Below are 17,870 nucleotides of genomic sequence, written 5' to 3' on the forward strand. Positions count from 1 at the left end.
TAAGGAGAAAACTAAGAAAACCACCAAATGGAAATCATAGAATCACAAGGAAAAAGAAACAATGAAAATGTAGAACAACCAGAAAACACAAGATAAAATAGCAGTATTAAGCCCTCATATATCAATAATCACTCTAAACGTAAATAGATTGAATTCTCCATTCAAAAGACACAGAGTGGCTGGATGGATTGAAAAACAAGACCCAACAATATGCTGCCTTCAGGAAACATGTCTCAGCTCTAAAGACAAACCTAGGTTCAGAGTGAAGGAATGGAAGATGATACTCCAAGCAAATGGCAACCAAAAGAAAGCAGGTGTAGCTACACTTATGTCAGACATAACAGACTTCAAGGAAAAAGAGATAACAAGAGACAAATATGGACATTATGTGATGATAAAACAGGACATTCTGCCAAGAAGACATAGCACTTATTAATATATATGCACCTAACATAGGAACACCAAAGTATATAAAGCAAGAAATTGACAGAAACACAAAAACACTAGGAGACTTTAACATCCCACTTACATCAATGGATAGATCATCCACACAGAAAGTCAACAATGCAACATTGGCCTTAAATGAAACATTAGACCAGATGGCCTTAATAGATATATACCCAAAAACAGCAGAATACACATTCTTCTCGAGTGCAGATGGAATATTCTCAAAGATAGACCATATGCTGGGAAACAAAGCAAGCCTCAATAAATTTAAGAAAAGTGAAATCATATCAAGCATCTTTTCTGACCACAATGGTGTGAAACTAGAAATCAACTACAAGAAAAAAGCTGAGAAAGTCACAAATATGTGGAGACTAACTGAATAACTATTAGATCAATGAAGAAATCAAAGAAGAAATAAAAAAATACCTAGAGACAAATGCAAATGAAAACATAACATACCAAAACTTATGGGATGCAGCAAAAGTGGTACTAAGAGGTAAATTTATAGCAATACAGGCCTACTTCAAGAAACAAGAAAAATCTCAAATAAAACAATCTTACACTATACCTAAAAGAATTAGAAAGAGGAGAACAAGGTCCAAAGTCAGTGGAAGAAAAGAAATAATAAAAATCAGAGCAGAAATAAATGAAATAGAGACTAAAAAACAATAAAAAGGATCAAGAAACTAAGACCTAGTTCTTTGAAAACATAAGTGAAACTGATAAACCCTTAGCCAGACTCACTAAGAGAAAGAGAGAAGACTCAAATAAATAAAATCAGAAATGAAAAAGGAGAAATTACAATGGACACCATGGAATATGAAGGATTATAAGAGAATAGTATGAAAAGCTACAGGCCAAAAAAATTAGATAACCTAGAAGAAATGGATAAATTCTTAGACTCATACAACCTCCCAAAACTAAATCAAGAAGAAATACAGAATCTGAATAAACCAATCACAAGTAAAGAGATTAAAAGGGTATCAAAAACCTCCCAACAAACAAAAGGCCAGGACCCGACAGCTTCCCCAGTGAATTCTGCCAAACATTCAAAGAAGATTTAATACCTATTCTTCCCAAACTCTTCTGAAAAGCTGAAGAAGATGGGATGCTTCCTAACTATTTTAAAAGGCCAACACTGCCCTGATACCAAAACAAGACAAGGACAACACAAAAAAGGAAAATTACAGGCCAGTATCACTGATGAACATAGATGCAAAATTCTAAACAAAATATTAGTAAATCAAATAAAATACATAAGAAGGATCATACACCACAATCAAGTGGGATTTATTCCAGGGATGACGGGATGGTTCAACATTTGCAAAACAATCAATGTGATACACCACATTAACAAAATAAAGAATAAAAATCACAAGGTCATCCAAATAGATGCAGAGAAGGCCTCTGACAAGATCCAACGTACATTTATGATAAAAACTCTCAATAAAATGGGTATAGAAGGTGTAGGGGAGGAAGACATTTCCTCTACCCTCTCTGGGTCCTTCTGGTCAGACGAAAAATTAAATTCACATGAGACAGAATAACAGGAGAAAATTAAACAAAGTTTTATAACATGTAAACATGGGAGAGACACAGAAAAACTGAGTAACTCACCAAAATGGCAGAAGCTCTCACCTTAAATACCATCCTTAGCTAAAGACAAAGGAGGATGTTGGGGGTCAGGGGAGTCAGTTATGGGAAATTACCAGAAAAGTACAGTAAACAAGAGAAAGGTTATTATGCAGATTTAAGTCCTTGCCTTCTGCATTGATAAGAGTTTCTAGAGACAAGGTCATATCCCCCTTCTTCCTGGTACAGAGAGGGAGACACCTTTGCAGATGAAGATTTCCTTTACAAATGTAAATGTCTCTTAACAAAGGGTAACTTCTACTTCTCAGAGTTTCTCTAATGTCTGCTGTTTTTCAAAAGTAACCAGCACAAAATAATCCTCATGCGAAAGAGAGGAATCTTGGGGTGGCTAATTCCAGTCCCCAACAAAGGAAAGTACCTCAACAAAATATAGGTCATATATGACAAACCCACAGCCAACATCATATTCAATGGTGAAAAACTGAAAGCTATTACTCTGAGAACAGGAACAAGACAAGGACGCCCACTCTTGGCACTCTCATTCAACACAGTACTGGAAGTTTTAGCCAGAGCAATTAGGCAAGAAAAAGAAATAAAAGGAATCCAAATTAGAAAGGAAGAAGTAAAACTGTCACTATTTGCAGATGACATGATTCTATATTTAGAAAACCCTAAAGAATCCACCAAAAGACTATTACAAATAAGTAATGAATATAGTAAAGTTGCAGGGTACAACATTAACATACAAAAATCAGTTGTAATTTATACACTAATAATGAAATAGCAGAAAGAGAGATCAAGAATACAATCCCATTTACAATCACAAGAAAAAGAATATCTAGAAATAAATTTAACCAAGGAGGTGAAAGCCCTGTACATTGAAAACTATAAGACACTGTTGAAAGAAATTGAAAAAGACATAAAGAAGCAGAAAGATATTCCGTGCTCATGGATTGGAAGAATTAACTTAGTTAAAATGTCCATATTACCTAAAGCAACCTACAGATTCAATACAATCCCAAGCAGAAACCCAATGAGATTCTTCCCAGAAATAGAACAAAGAATCCTAAAATTTATATGGAACAACAAAACCCCAAATAGCCAAAGCAATCCTGAGAAAAAAGAACAAAGCTTGAGGTATCATATTCCCTGATTTCAAAATATACTACAAAGCTATGGTACTCAAAATAGCATGGTACTGGCACAAAAACAGATACACAGGTCAAGGGAACAGAATTGAGATCCCAGACATAAACCCTCATATCCATGGACAGCTAATCTCGGACAAAGGAGCCAAAAACATACAATGGAGAAAGGGAAGTCTCTTCAATAAATGGTGTTGGGAAAACTGGACAGCCACATGCAAAAGAACGAAAGTAGAGCATTATCTTGCACCATACACAAAAATTAACTCAAAATAGACTAAAGACTTGAATGTAAGACCCAAAACAATAAAACTCCTAGAAGAAAACATAGGCAGTATGCTCTTTGACATCAGTCTTAGCAGTATCTTTTTGAATACCATGTTTTACCAGGCAAAGGAAACAAAAGAAAAAAAAAATAAACAAATGAGACCACATCAGACTAAAAAGCTTCTGAACGGCAAAGGAAACCATCAACAAAATGAAAAGACAACCCAGAAACTGGTAGAAAATATTTGCAAATCTATCGAATAAGGGATTTATTTCCAAAATGTATAAAGAACTCAAACAACTCAACAACAAAAAACAACTCAATCAAAAAATGGGCAGAGGATATGCACAGACATTTTTCCACAGAAGATATACAGGTGGCCAACAGGCACACGAAAAGATGTTCAACATCACTAATTATTCAAAAACTGCAAATCAAAACCACAATGAGATATGACCTCACATCCAACAGAATGGCTTTAATTAACAAGACAAGAAATAACAAGTGTTGGAGAGAATGTGGAGAAAAGGGAACTCTCATCCAGTGCTGGTGGGAACATAAACTGGTGCAGCCACTATGGAAAAGAGTAAGGAGATTTCTCAAAAAATTGAAAATAGAAATACCGTTCCATGATCCAGCTATTCCACTACTGGGTATTTATCCAAAGAACATGAAATCAACAATACAAAGAGATTTATGCATCCCCATATTCATCACAGCATTATTCACAATAGCCAAGACTTGGAAGCAACCAACGTGCCCATCAACTAATGAATAAAGAAGATGTGGTACATATATATATATATTTACAGTGGAATAGTCCTTGGCGATAAAACAAGATAAAATCATGCTGTAGGGGAGGAAGACAAATCCTATACCCCCTGGGTCATGCTGGCTAGGCTCCGAATTGAATTGACATGAGACAGAACAACAGGAGAAAATCAAACAAAGCTTTATAACATGTATGCATGGGAGACACTCAGGAAAGCTGAACAACTCGCCAAAATGGCCAAGCTGCCAGCTTAAACACCATCTTCAGCTAAAAATAAAGGAGGATGTTGGGGGTAGTGGTTTGGGACTTCAAAGGGGAGGAAGGCAATTCACATGGAAATGGAAAAGCAAATGTTTGGTAAACAGAACTTTGATAAGAGCAGGCTTAGAAGGGATCCTCCCAGTCTACCAGATACCCAGAGTTATCTATAGTGATGGCCTGTCCTGCAGACAGGCCTTTTATCTTAAATTCTTTTAGGCAGTTAGGGGGAAGGCCAAAGTTTCTTTCAGTCTTTTGTTCTATAAAGGCAAAGAGACACATTTTGAGGTGGCCCATTTTGATCCCCCACGATGCCATTTCTGACAACACAGATGGATCCCAAGGGTATTATACCAAGCGAAATAAGTCAGACAGAGAAAGACAATACCATATGATTTCACTGATAAGTGAATATAAACAAACAAACATAGATAAGGAGAACAGATTGGTGGCTACCAGAGGGAAGAGTGAAAGGGGTAAAGGGACACATATGTTGGTGATAGATAAAAATTAGACTGTTGGTGTTGAACATGATGCAGTCTATACAGAAGCTGACATAATAACGTACACCTGAAATTTACACAGTTATAAGTCAATATGACCTCAATAATACATGCATCACAAAATATGCAGAAAAAGAATTTAGATAAAATTCAACACTCATTCGCGATTTGTAGCAAACCAAGAATAGTATGGAAATACCCTAATCTGAGAAAGGATCTCTACCAAAAGACTTCAATAAATATCATTCTTAATGGTGATACGTTAGGAGTATTCTCTCTAAAACTAAGAATCACATCACAGGTGCCGGCCCAGTGGCGGAGTGGTTTAGTTAACCATGCACTGTGCTTCGCCGCCCAGGGTTTCGCTGGTTCGGATCCTGGGAGCAGCAGACAGGCACCACTCATCAGGCCATGGTGAGGCGGCGTCCCACATGGCACAACTAGAAGGACCCACAACTAGAATGTACAACTATGTACTGGGGGGCTTTGGGGAGAAAAAAAAATCATAGTTTCTAGTCAACATGTCGTTGGAGAACTAGTCAGCACAATGTCTTATGTGTTTTGTTTTTCTTAGAAACCCAAACGATCCTACAGATAAATTTTTAGAATAAGAGAGTTGAGCAAGTTGGGAGAATATATTAACAAATACATTTCTTCATGACAGGAATAAACAGTTTAAAAACTTTGCTTTAAAACATCACTTTCAATAACAGCAAAAATATAGGGTATTGAGGGAAGGCGCTTGACAAAAGAGGGAGAGATCTTCATAGAGAAATTTATACAAACGGCACTGACAAAGATTTAAATAAGTGGAGACGTTGGCACGTTCACTGACAGGAAGAGGCCAGATCGCAGATATCAGATCACTGTAAATGTATCTACATATTTAATGTCAGTGTCAAATCAAATATTGAGAGGGTTTTAGGGGCGAGGATATGCTGCTTCTAGAATTTTCACGAAAGAGCTAAGGGGTTTTCCATGGAGCAGACAAGCCAGCCCCACTGGCTCTCTGAATTTCTGGACACAGAACCTGCGGGCAGAGGACAACGGTTCTTGTTTTGTGTCCCTAATTTGGGGGGTTCGTTTCACAGCAGAGGAAAACGGAAATGTCCCTCATTCACAAAGGACTCGGGCACCCTCGCACGACCTCCTTCCCCTTCTAGATCCTTCCACCCCTTGAGTGACTGCAGTATGCACAGGAATGAACTTCCCACACACAAGACTGCCCGCTCCCTGACCTCCTCTCCCACGGTGCTGGCCTCAGCTCAGCCCTCAGCGCCCCCCGTCAGTTTACAGAAAGGCGGGGTTTCTGGGGGACGCCAACGGCCACCTGTGAGGGTTTCGGATAAGGGACCAACGGAGGCCCGTCTACCCCGCCAAACATCCCATGACCGCCGCCTGGGGTTGTCAACAGGCAGCACTCTGATCAGAGCTGCAGGTCACAAAGTCACCATGCCAACCTTGCTGTCCATCACGACGACCAGACACTCCGCCTCCGCGGATGTCGTGGGGCCTCGGCCCAGACCCGCTTAGCCTCCTCCGCGCGCAGGCGGGACCAGGTGGAGGCCGCGCACGCGTCTTGGGGACAGGGCGGAGGGGCCGAGCCCTGAGCACAGGTGGAGGCAGTGGGCGCAGAGGCCTGAGGTGGTCTGGAGTGGCCCTGAGGTGGCCAGGAGTGGCCGGGGTCCGTGTGGCGCAGGGGCAGCCAAGGCCATGGGGGCCAGCGGCCCTGGGGTGCTGGGCCCCGCGCTCTTCCTGCTGCTGCTGCCGCCGCTGAGCGCAGACAGCTTCCTACTCGGCCTCCAACGCTCGCGAGACTGGCGCGGCCTCGGGCTGCCCTGGGGAAGCCCCCGGCGCCCGCGCCGCCTGGGCCCGGACCAGGAGAGGTTCCACCACATCCGGGGCCCGACCCCCTTGCCCCAGGAGCGACGGGCTGGAGAAAAGCCGAAATCCTGCCAGAGCACGGTTGACCTCTACTTCGTCTTGGACATGTGAGCGGCCCTCCTGCCCTCGCCAGCGCCGAGGGGCAGTGCTGTCCCTGGGGTCATTGGGGCAGGACGCGGCCAAAGGGATGCCAGCTGTGGTGAGGGGAGAGGCAGGATGGTCAGGATGGGACCCAACGAGCAGAACCCTGTGGCCTCCTTGTCCTGAGGCAGAGAAATGACCCAGACGTTTGTCCCCGGGGCTGTGCCATTTGGGAAGGAAGAGCGGCCAGCCGAGGGTTTCTGGATGGCTCCCCGGCCCTCCATCCCCAGGCCTGGATCTGGGAGCGCCTGCCCATAACAGCCGAGGGGCCATGGCGTGGAGCCGCCTTCTCGGCACGGTCCCGGCTCCCGAGGGCCGCGGTTGGGTTTGGGTTTGCTTGGTTTGTCTGGTGTTTCCCCTAGATGACCTGTGTGTTTTCCTGCCCAGAGAGACCCCCGTGTGGTCTGTTGGGCATCGTCACAGCGTCGCTGCTCAGAGGGTCCTTGGCTTTTTGATTCCCTTGTTATTTCCTACGTGTGTATTCTATTATAGATATTTTCTTTATGGTTACGTGGGCATTAATAAGTTAACGTTCTCATTTTGTTCGTATGTCATTTTCCTGATTTCCTTTATTTCTTTCTTTTAAAAAAATTTTTTTATTGAAATGTATTTGACATACAACATTGTGTAAAATTAAGGTGTGCGACATCTTGGTTTGTACAACATACATTTATATGTTGTAATATGATTGCTTTTGTGCTGATAGGTAGCACCTCTATGATGTGACATACTTATCATTTCTTTTTTGTGGCAAATTTGTGTATCAGAGTTGATGATTATAATACAATGTTGTTGTCCGTATTCACTAAACTCTGCATTAGATGTCCAGGATTTATTTGTCTACTAGTAGCAAGTTTGTACCCTTAAACAACATTTCTCTTATTCTCCCACCCACTAGACCCTGGTAACCACCATTTTACTCTGTGTTTTTACGAGCTTGGCTTTTGTAGATTTTACACATAAGTGATATCATACAGTATTTGTCTTTCTTTTTTCTGGCTTATTAAAATGTCCTTAAGGTCCATCAGTGTTGTTGCAAGTGGCAGGATGGCCTTCTTTCTCATGGCTGAGTTATATTCCATTATGTATAGATAGATAGATAGATAGATAGATAGATAGATAGATAGATTATATTCCATTATGTATAGATAGATAGATAGCAAGTGGCAGGATGGCCTTCTTTCTCATGGCTCAGTTATATTCCATTATGTATAGATAGATAGATAGATAGATAGATAGATAGCTTATATTCCATTATGTATAGATAGATAGATAGATAGATAGATAGATTATATTCCATTATGTATAGACAGATAGACAGATAGATAGATAGACAGACAGACAGATAGATATACCACATCTTTTTTATGCGTTCATCCTTTGACGGACCCTGACGTTGTTTCCATATCTTGGCTATTGTCAATAATCCTGCAATAAACATAGGAGTGCATATGTGTCTTCCATATCCTGTTTTCATTTCCTTTAGGTATACTCCCAGAAGTGGGATTACTGGATTATATGTTCTATTTTTAATTTTCTCAGGAACTTCCATATTGTTTCCCATAGTGGCTAAATCAATTTACTTTCCCACCTTTCCCACAACAGTGTACAGAGGTTCCCTTTTCTCCACATCCTTGCCAACATTTGTTATCTCTTGTCTTCTTGATGCTAGCCATTCTAACAGGTGTGAGGTGATGTCTCATTGTGGTTTTGATTTGCGTTTCCCTGATGATTAATGATGTTGAGCATCTTTTTATGTATCTGTTGGCCGTTTGGATGTCTTCTTTGAAAAAATGTCTGTTTAGTTTCTCTGCCCATTTTTTAATTGGATCATTTGTTTTTTGATATTGAATTGTATGTATCCTTTACATATTTTGGATATTAACCCCTCGCCTGATATATGGTTTACAAAATTTTCTCCCATTCTGTAGGTCGCCTTTTCATTTTGTTGATTGTTGCTTTTGCTGTGCAGAAGCTTTTAAGTTTGATGTAGTCCCACTTATTGATTTTTGCCTTTGTTGTTTGTGCTTTTGGTGTCATATCCAAAACATCATTGACAAGACCAATTTTAAGGTGCTTTCTCCTACATTTTCTTCTAGGAGTTTTATGATATCAGGTCTTAAGTTTAAGTCTTTGATCCATTTGAAATTAATTTTTGTGAGTGGTGTAAGATAGAGGTCCATTTTCATTTTTCTTCATGTATTTATCCAATTTTTCCAACATCATTTGTTGAAGAGACTATCCTTTCCACGTTGGGTGTTCTTGGCTCCCTTGTCGAATATTAGTTGGCCGTATATGTGGGAGTTTACTTCTGGGCTCTCTGTTCTGTTCCATTGGTCTATGTGTCAGCTTTTATGCCAGTATCATACTGTTTTAATTACTATAGCTTTGTAGTATAGTTTGAAATCAGGAAGCATGATGCTTCCGGTTTTGTTCTTCTGTCTCAGGATTTCTTTGGTTATTTAAAATCTTTTGTGATTTCATTTAAATCTTAGGTTTATTTTTTCTTTTTCTCTAAACGCCATTGGAATTTTGATAGGAATTGCATTGAATCTGTAGATGGCTTTGAGTAATATGGATATTTTAACAATATTAACTCTCCCAGTCTATGAACATGGGATGTCTTTTCATTCGTTTGTGTCTTGTAGTTTTTGTTGCACAGATGTTTCACTTCCTTGGTTAAATTTATTCCTAGGTGTTTTACCGTTTTTGATACATTTGAAATGGGATAGTTTATTTCTCTTTTAGATGTTTCATTATTAGTGTACAAAAATGCAACTGATTTCTGTGTGTTGATTTTATATTCTGAAACTTTACTGAATTTGTTGATTAGTTCCAAAGGTTTTTGGTTGAGTCTGGGATTTTCTATGTGCAAAATCATGTCATCTGCAAATAACGACAATTTTACTTCTTCCTTTCTGCTTTGGATGCCTTTTATTTCTTTGTCTTACCTAATTGCTCTAGCTAGGACCTCCAGTACTATGTTCAATAAGAGTGGTAGGAGTGGATATCCTTGTCTTGTACCTCATCTTAGGGGAAAGCTTTCAGTTTTTCACTGTTGAGTATAATATTAACTGTGGGTTTATCATATATGGCCTTAATTATGTTGAGCTATGTTTCTTCTGTACCCAGTCTGTTTGGGGTTTTTATCATAAAAGTCACATTTTGTCATATGCTTTTTCTGCATCTACTGGGTTAATCATGTGATTTTTATCTTTAATTCTGTTAATGTAGTGTATCCCATTTATTCATCGGCATATATTGAACCATCCTCACATCCCAGGGATAAATCTCACTTGGTCATGGTGTATAATTCTTTTATGTTCTTAAATTCAGTTTGCTAATATTTTGTTGAGAATTTTTGTATCTATATAAGACACTGGGCTGTAGCTTTCTTTTCTTGTAGTGTCGTTATCTGGTTTTGGTATCAGGGTAATGCTGGCATCCTGGAATGAGTTTCCAAGTGTTCCCTCTTCTTCAGTTTTTTGGAGGAGTTTAACAAGGATTGACATTAATTCTTCTTTAAATATTTGGTGAATTTGTCAATGAAGCTGTATGGTCCTGGGGTATTCTGCATTGGGAGGTTTTTGGTTAGTGATTCAATCTCTTTACTCATTATTGGTTTGTTCAGATTTTCTATGGTTGTAGTTGTTGATTACTTCTAAAAGTTTTCCAGTGGATTCTTTGGGGTTTTCTATATATAAGATCATGTCGTCTGCAAACAGCGAGAGTTTCACTTCTTCCCTCCCTATTTGGATTCCTTTTTCTTGCCTAATTGCTCTAGCCAAAACTTCCAGCACTATGTTAAATAAGAGTGATGATAGAGGGCATCCTTGTCTAGTTCCTGTTTTCAGGGGGATGGTGCTCAGTTTTTGCCCATTGAGTATGATGTTGGCTGTGGGTTTGTCATATATGGCCTTTATTATGTTGAGGAAGTTCCCTTCTATCCCCATTTTGTTCAGAGTTTTTATCATAAATGGCTGTTGAATCTTGTCAAATGCTTTCTCTGCATCTATTGAGATGATCATGTGGTTTTTATTCCTCAGTTTGTTGATGTGGTGTATCATGTTGATTGATTTGCAGATGTTGAACCATTCCTGTGTCCCTGGTATGAATCCCACTTGATCATGATGTATGATCCTTTTGATGAATTGCTGAATTCAAGTTGCCAAGATTTTGTTGAGAATTTTTGCATCTATGTTCATCATAGTTCTTTTTCGTGGCCTGTAGTTCTTTTTTGTGGTGTCCTTGTCAGGTTTTGGTATCAGCGTGATGTTGGCCTCGTAGAATGTGTTAGGAAGTATTCCATCCTCCCTAACTTTTTAGAATAGCTTGAAAAGGATAGATATTAAATCCTCTCTGAAAGTTCAGTAGAATTCTCCAGGAAAGCCATCTGGTCCTGGGGTTTTATTCTTTGGGATGCTTTTGATTGCTGTTTCAATCTCTTTCCTTGTGATTGGTCTGTTCAAATTGTCTGCATCTTCTTGACTAAGCTTTGGGAGATTGTAGGAGTCCAAGAATTTATCCAGTTCCTCTAGGTTATCCATTCTGTTGGCATATAGTTTTTTGTAGTATTCTCTTATAATCCGTTGTATTTCTGCAGAGTCTGTTGTTATTTCTCCTCTTTCATTTCTGATTTTGTTTATTTGAGCTTTCTCTCTTTTTCTCTTTGTAAGTCTGGCTAAGGGTTTGTCAATTTTATTTATCTTCTCAAAGAACCAGCTCTTTGTTTCATTGATCCTTTCTACTGCCTTTTTAGTTTCAATGGCATTTATTTCTGCTCTGATTTTTATTATTTCTCTCCTTCTGCTGACTTTGGGCTTTGTTTGTTCTTCTTTCTCTAATTCAGTTAGGTGTAGTTTAAGATTGCTTATTTGGGATTTTTCTTGTTTGTTAAGATGTGCCTGTATTGCAATGAATTTTCCTCTTAATACAGCTTTTGCTGTATCCCATGTGAGTTGGTATGGCATGTTATCATTTTCATTTGTCTCCAGGTATTTTTTGATTTCTTCTTTAATTTCTTCACTGACCCATTGCTTGTTCAATAGCATATTGTTTAGTCTCCACATCCTTGTGCCTTTCTCAGCTTTTTCCTTGTAATTAATTTCTAGCTTTATAGCATTATGATCGGAGAAGATGCTTGTTATTATTTCAATTTTTTATAATTTTTAGAGGCTTGCCTTGTTTCCCAACATATGGTCTATCCTTGAGAATGTTCCATGTGCACTTGAGAAGAATGTGTATTCTGCTATTTTTGGATGGAGTGTTCTATGTATGTCTATTAAGTCCAACTGTTTTAGCTTTTCATTTATCTCCACTGTTTCTTTGTTGATTTTCTGTCTGGGTGATCTGTCCATTGATGTGAGTGGGGTGTTGAGGTCCCCTACTATTATTGTGTTATTCTTGATATCTTCTTTTAGGTTTGTTAATACTTGCTTTATGAACTTTGGTACTCCTGTGTTGGGTGCATAGATATTTATAAGTGTTATTTCTTCTTGGTGAAATGTCCCTTTGATCATTATATATTAGCCCTCTGTGTCTCTCTTTACCTGCCTTATCTTGAAGTCTGTTTTGTCAGATATAAGTATTGCGACACCTGCATTCTTTTGTTTGCTATTAGCTTGGAGTATTGTCTTCCACCCCTTCACTCTGAGCCTGTGTTTGTCCTTGGAGCTGAGCTGTGTTTCCTGGAGGCAACAAACTGTTGGATCTTGTTCTTTAATCCATTTTGCCACTCTGTGTCTTTTTATTGGAGAATTCAATCCATTTACATTGAGGGTGAGTATTGATGCACAAGGGCTTAATGCTGTCATTCTGTTGCTCGTTTTCCGGTTTTTCTGTGTTTCCTTTGTTTCTCGTCCTGTGTGTTTTAGCCTACCCATTGACTTCTGCAATTTCTTATGCTGGGTTTCTTAGATTTTTCCTCATTTATGTTTTGTGTCTCTGTTCTGTTTTTTAGTTCAGTGGCTACCCTGAAGTTCGTATTCAGAATCTCGTGTATAACATAGTCCATTGTCTGATGGTCTCTTACTTCCTTAGCCTACACTGAATCAGTCCCTTTTCTCCTCCCTTCCTAAATTATTATTTTCATCTCTTATTCCAACTTGTGTTGTGAGTTTGTGGTTAGAGTGATAAGATTGTCTTTGCTTTGGTGATTTCCTTCCCTTTATCCTAATGCTATAGTTGAATATTTGCTATCCTATTCTGATTCTATCTATTTGTCTCCCTACTGTGTGTTTTGTGACCCCTTTCTCCCTTTTTTTCTTTTTTCAGGTATGAGAGCCTTCTTGAGGATTTCTTGTAGTTGAGGTCTTGTGGCTACGAAATCCCTTAGCTTTTGTTTGTCTGGAAAAGATTTAATTTCTCCCTCATATCTGAAGAATATTTTTGCTGAATAGAGTATTCTTGGATGAAGATTTTTATCCTTTAAAGTTTTGAATATGTCATTCCAATCTCTCCTAGCTTGTAAGGTTTCTGTAGAGAAATCCGCTGAAAGTCTGATAGGGGTTCCTTTGTAGGTTATTTTCTTCTGCCTTGCTGCCCTGAGTATTCTTTCTTTGTCATTCATTTTTGCCATTTTTGCTATTATATACCTTGCAGTAGGTCTTTTTACATTGACAAATCTAGGAGATCTGAAAGCTTCCTCCACACACATTTCTCTCTTAATCCCTAGATTTGGGAAGTTCTGTTATTTCATTGAGCACACTTTCTGCTCCATTTTTCTTTTCCATGCCCTCAGGAATTCCGATGATTCTTAAGTTGCATTTTCTCATTGAGTCAGCTATTTCTCAGAGGTTTTCTTCAGTTTTTTTAATTCTTAGTTCTCTTTCGTCCTCTGTCTGGAGCCATTCAGCCTGTCTATCTTCAATTATGCTAATTTTCTCCTCTATGGTGTCTACACAGGCATTCAGGGAATCCGTATCCTGTTTTGTGTGATCCATTGTATTTTTCATTTCTAGTATTTCTGATTGATTCTTCTTTGTAGTTTCAATCTCTTTTGTGAAGTAACTCCAGAACTCATTGACTTGTTTCTCTATATTTCCCTTTACCTCATTGAGTATTTTGATGATAGCTGTTTTGTTTTTGAACTCATCTTCACTTAGTTTACTTATTTCCAAGTCCTCAGGACATACTTCTGTGTTTTTATTGTTTTCGTTTTGGTCTGGAGCTTTTATAAATTTCTGGATGGTAGAGGAGCAGTTTTTGTGCATAATGCTGTTATTCGGTTGCAATTACAGCCTGTCACCACTAGATGGGGGTTGAGAGCCGTGTGTTCTGAGCCCTCCTCCTTCAGCCGCAATGGTAGCACACAGTGTGGGTTGGGGGAGGAGGGGCACTTTCTATTGCGCACCAACCTGGATTCGGATCAGCGCTGGCTCTCTGGTCTCCTGGGACCCTGGGCCAATGGGGTCCCCCACACGAAAGCTTTCCCCGTTCAGGGGTTTCCACTGAACAGGCGGTGGGAGTCCTGGACGATCCTGTGGATGCGTGACCCCTCCCCCGTTCCTTCCCTCTCCCCCAGCAGTGATCCCAGTCTGTAGGGGAGGGAGCTAAGTTCTCTCCTACCCTGTTCCAGCTCCTCAAAGGGGGGCTACAGCCTCTCCACCCTCCATCGTTTGGTTGCTGTGGGTCTCCAACGATTTCTGTTATTAGGATATTTTTCTTTTGGTTGGAAAGCAGTTGCTCTTCTTGGTTGTAATTTGGAGGGGAGAGAGTCCTGGGTGAGCTCACGCCGCCATGTCACTGACCTCGCTGCCAGAGTAGTCTGTTTTGATCCTGTGTGTTTATGTAGTATCAGTTCTAATGTCTCCTCTTTCATTTCTAATTTTATTTATTTGAGTCTTCTCTCTTTTTATCTTAGTTAGTCTAGATAAAGGTTTGTCAATTTTATTTATCTTTTTAGGAAAACTAGCTCTCAGTTTTGTTGATTATTTTGATTGTTATTCTTATCTCTTTATTTCTGCTCTCATCTTTATTATTTCCTTCCTTCTGCTAACTTTGGGCTTATTCTGTTTTTTTTTTATAGTTCCTTGAGATGTACAGTTATATTTTTTATTTGAGATATTTCTAATTTCTTAATATATGCTTTTCCCCCTATAAATTTTTCTCTCAACTGCTTTTGCAGCATTCCATAGGTTTTGGTATGTTGTGTTTTCATTTTCATTAGTTTCAAGATACTTTTTTTATTTCCCAATTGATATCTTCTTTCACCTGTTGATTGTTCAAAAGTGTTTTGATTTCCACATATATGTAGATTTTCCAGCTTTCCTCTTGTTGATTTCTAGTTTAATAACACTGTAGTTGGAAAAGATAGTTGTCGTGATTTCAGTCTTCTTAAATTTGTTAAGACTTGTTTTGTGTCCTATCATATGATCTATCCTGGAAAATAATCTTTGTGGTCTTTAGATGAATGTGCTTTCTACTGCAGTTGGATGGAATGTTCTATATATGTCTATTAAGTCCATTTGGTCATAGTATGGTTCCCTTCTGACACATCCTTGCTGATTTTATATCTGGTTGATCTCTCCATTGCTGAAAGTGGGGTATTGAAGTCATCTGTTATTACTGTATTGTTATATTTCTCCTCTCAGATCTGTTAGTATTTGCTTAATATATTTAGGTGCTTGGAAGTGCATGTATATTTATGATTGTTGTGTTTTCTTGATGAATTGACCCCTTTATCATTATATAATGACCTTATTTGACTCTTGTTACCATTTTTGCTTTAAAGTCTATTTTGTCTGAAATAAGTGTGGCTATCCAATTTCTTTTGGTTTCAGCTTGCATGAAATATCTCCTTCCATTCCTTCACTTGGAGCTTGTTTGTGTCTTTAAAGCTGAGTGAGTCTCTTGTAGGCAGCATATACTTGGGTCCTGCTTTTTTATCCATCTCGCCACTCTCTGCCTTTTGATTGGTGAATTCCAAGTATCTGCATTTAAAGTGATTATTGATATGTAAGGACTCACTGCTCTCATCTTACTGATTGATTTCTGCTTGTGTTGTATTTCCGTTGTTTCTTTTTCCTTCTGTTTCTATCTACCTTTGTAGATTGGTGTACCATAGTTGTATGCTCTGTTTCTCCTTTCAGCCTCTGTTTGTTCAGTGTTTCCATGGGGAAATCAGGACTTGGAGCTTCCAAGTCTGCCATTTTGCCGCCATCACTCCATGCTACTAGTTTTTGTTTGTAATTTCATTTTTACATTTATTGAGGAAATGCTTGAATATTAACTTAAAATCAAACACTATTACAAAGTTCACAACAAAAAACTCAAGGCTCTTTCCCTTCCCTTCCCCACTTCTGATCTCACTTCTCAGAGGCAGCTACTTGCAATCCTTCCAGATTTTTCTTTTGGTGTTATGATCTTATTTCTAATAACATGCTTATACTGACTGCTGTTTCTTGCTGTTTTAACTTGTATATTCTCTATTGACTTCTTACTATGGAGGAAGAGCATTTAGCTTTCTTATAGCTCAGCTCCCCAACATGATTCTGGACTAGCCACTTCCATTCTCCCAGCATAGTTATATCACTAGGATGTTTGTGCCTCAGGCCTTTACAGTAGAGATGTCTTCAAATGTTTGGTGATCTTCCTCTCTGCATTCTCATTTAAGAGGGGGGCAATAAAACATGTCTGGGGCTCTGTGTGCCAGAATCCCATGTGGCTGCTCTGTGCCATGCTGCCTCCTTCCCAGGGACCTGGAGTTCCCTGTGGCATTTTACACTGCCCATGGGCACTTGCGTTCTTCTCTATTCTAGATTCTACACCTTCCTTCAAAATCATCACAAAGTGGAAACTTTCCCTGGGTAGGTATGTGGGTTGAAGATTCTTGTTTCCTGTGAAACTTCTTTGGAAGTTCCTCTTCACTCAGCAGAGAACAGAGGGGAGGAGGAATGAGTAATAAGAAGAAAAGTGGAAAGTGTTACCAATAGTTAGGAAAGGAGTTGTCTTGCATTTTAGCATGGGAGATTTCAAGAGAAAGTCTGTATTGTGGTGATGATCAGAGTCTAGCGCTTTGCTGGCCGGTAATTGTCAGACACAAGAGTGTCACCCAGATCTGCCAAGTACATTGGGTAAGTCCTGGGTTTTGAGGCTAGATCTTGGTTCAGGTCCATGCCAGCTATCGAAATTGTGGCAAACTCCATGACATGTGAGAGCCTAGGTTTTCTCATCTGTAGAGTGGGAATAACACTGATGTTATAGGGTTGTTCTGGAATTGGAAATCATATATGTAAAGTGCCTGGTTCATTTGTGCTCCATGAATGATAATCTTGATAGCATTATCATCTGCTTAGTCTCATCACCATCTGTTGACAGCTTTAGCTGCAGCCTAGAGGATGCAAAAGGAATGGTAGAGAGGAGAAGCCAAGAACCTTTAGTTGGGATATGGTGCCAAAGAGCCCTGCCCCCCACCCACACACACCTGCAAGATGCAAGAGAGGAGCAGACAGCTAGGAATGATTATTCCCAAGGGAAAGTGGGGAACCAGGAGAGCCAACATGTCAGAATCAGAATGTGTTTTCCAGCCAATGCACCCTCCCTCATTTCTTTTCTAACAACTCCACCTAGTGTGGCCAACCACCAAAGTCCCTGATTTCTGGAAGTCCCTCAGTCCCAACACGCAGGTCTGGTTGGTCACCCTCTCCACCACTCACGCTGATGAAAGTCACCACCAGGGTGACCCACAGAGGCCACTGAGGGTGCGTGGCAGCCTTCAGCTATGAGGGGAGGAGCTTCCTAAAGGGCCTGCTGGAAGGTGGGGAGGCGGACACTCAGCCCACTTGATGGACATGACTCATCCCTCTGACTCCTGTCATCTTCATTTTCAGGTCAGGCAGCGTGGACAACAATTGGATGGA

Source organism: Equus asinus, chromosome 2, assembly GCF_041296235.1.
Source record: "Equus asinus isolate D_3611 breed Donkey chromosome 2, EquAss-T2T_v2, whole genome shotgun sequence".
NCBI classification, from domain to species: domain Eukaryota; kingdom Metazoa; phylum Chordata; class Mammalia; order Perissodactyla; family Equidae; genus Equus; species Equus asinus.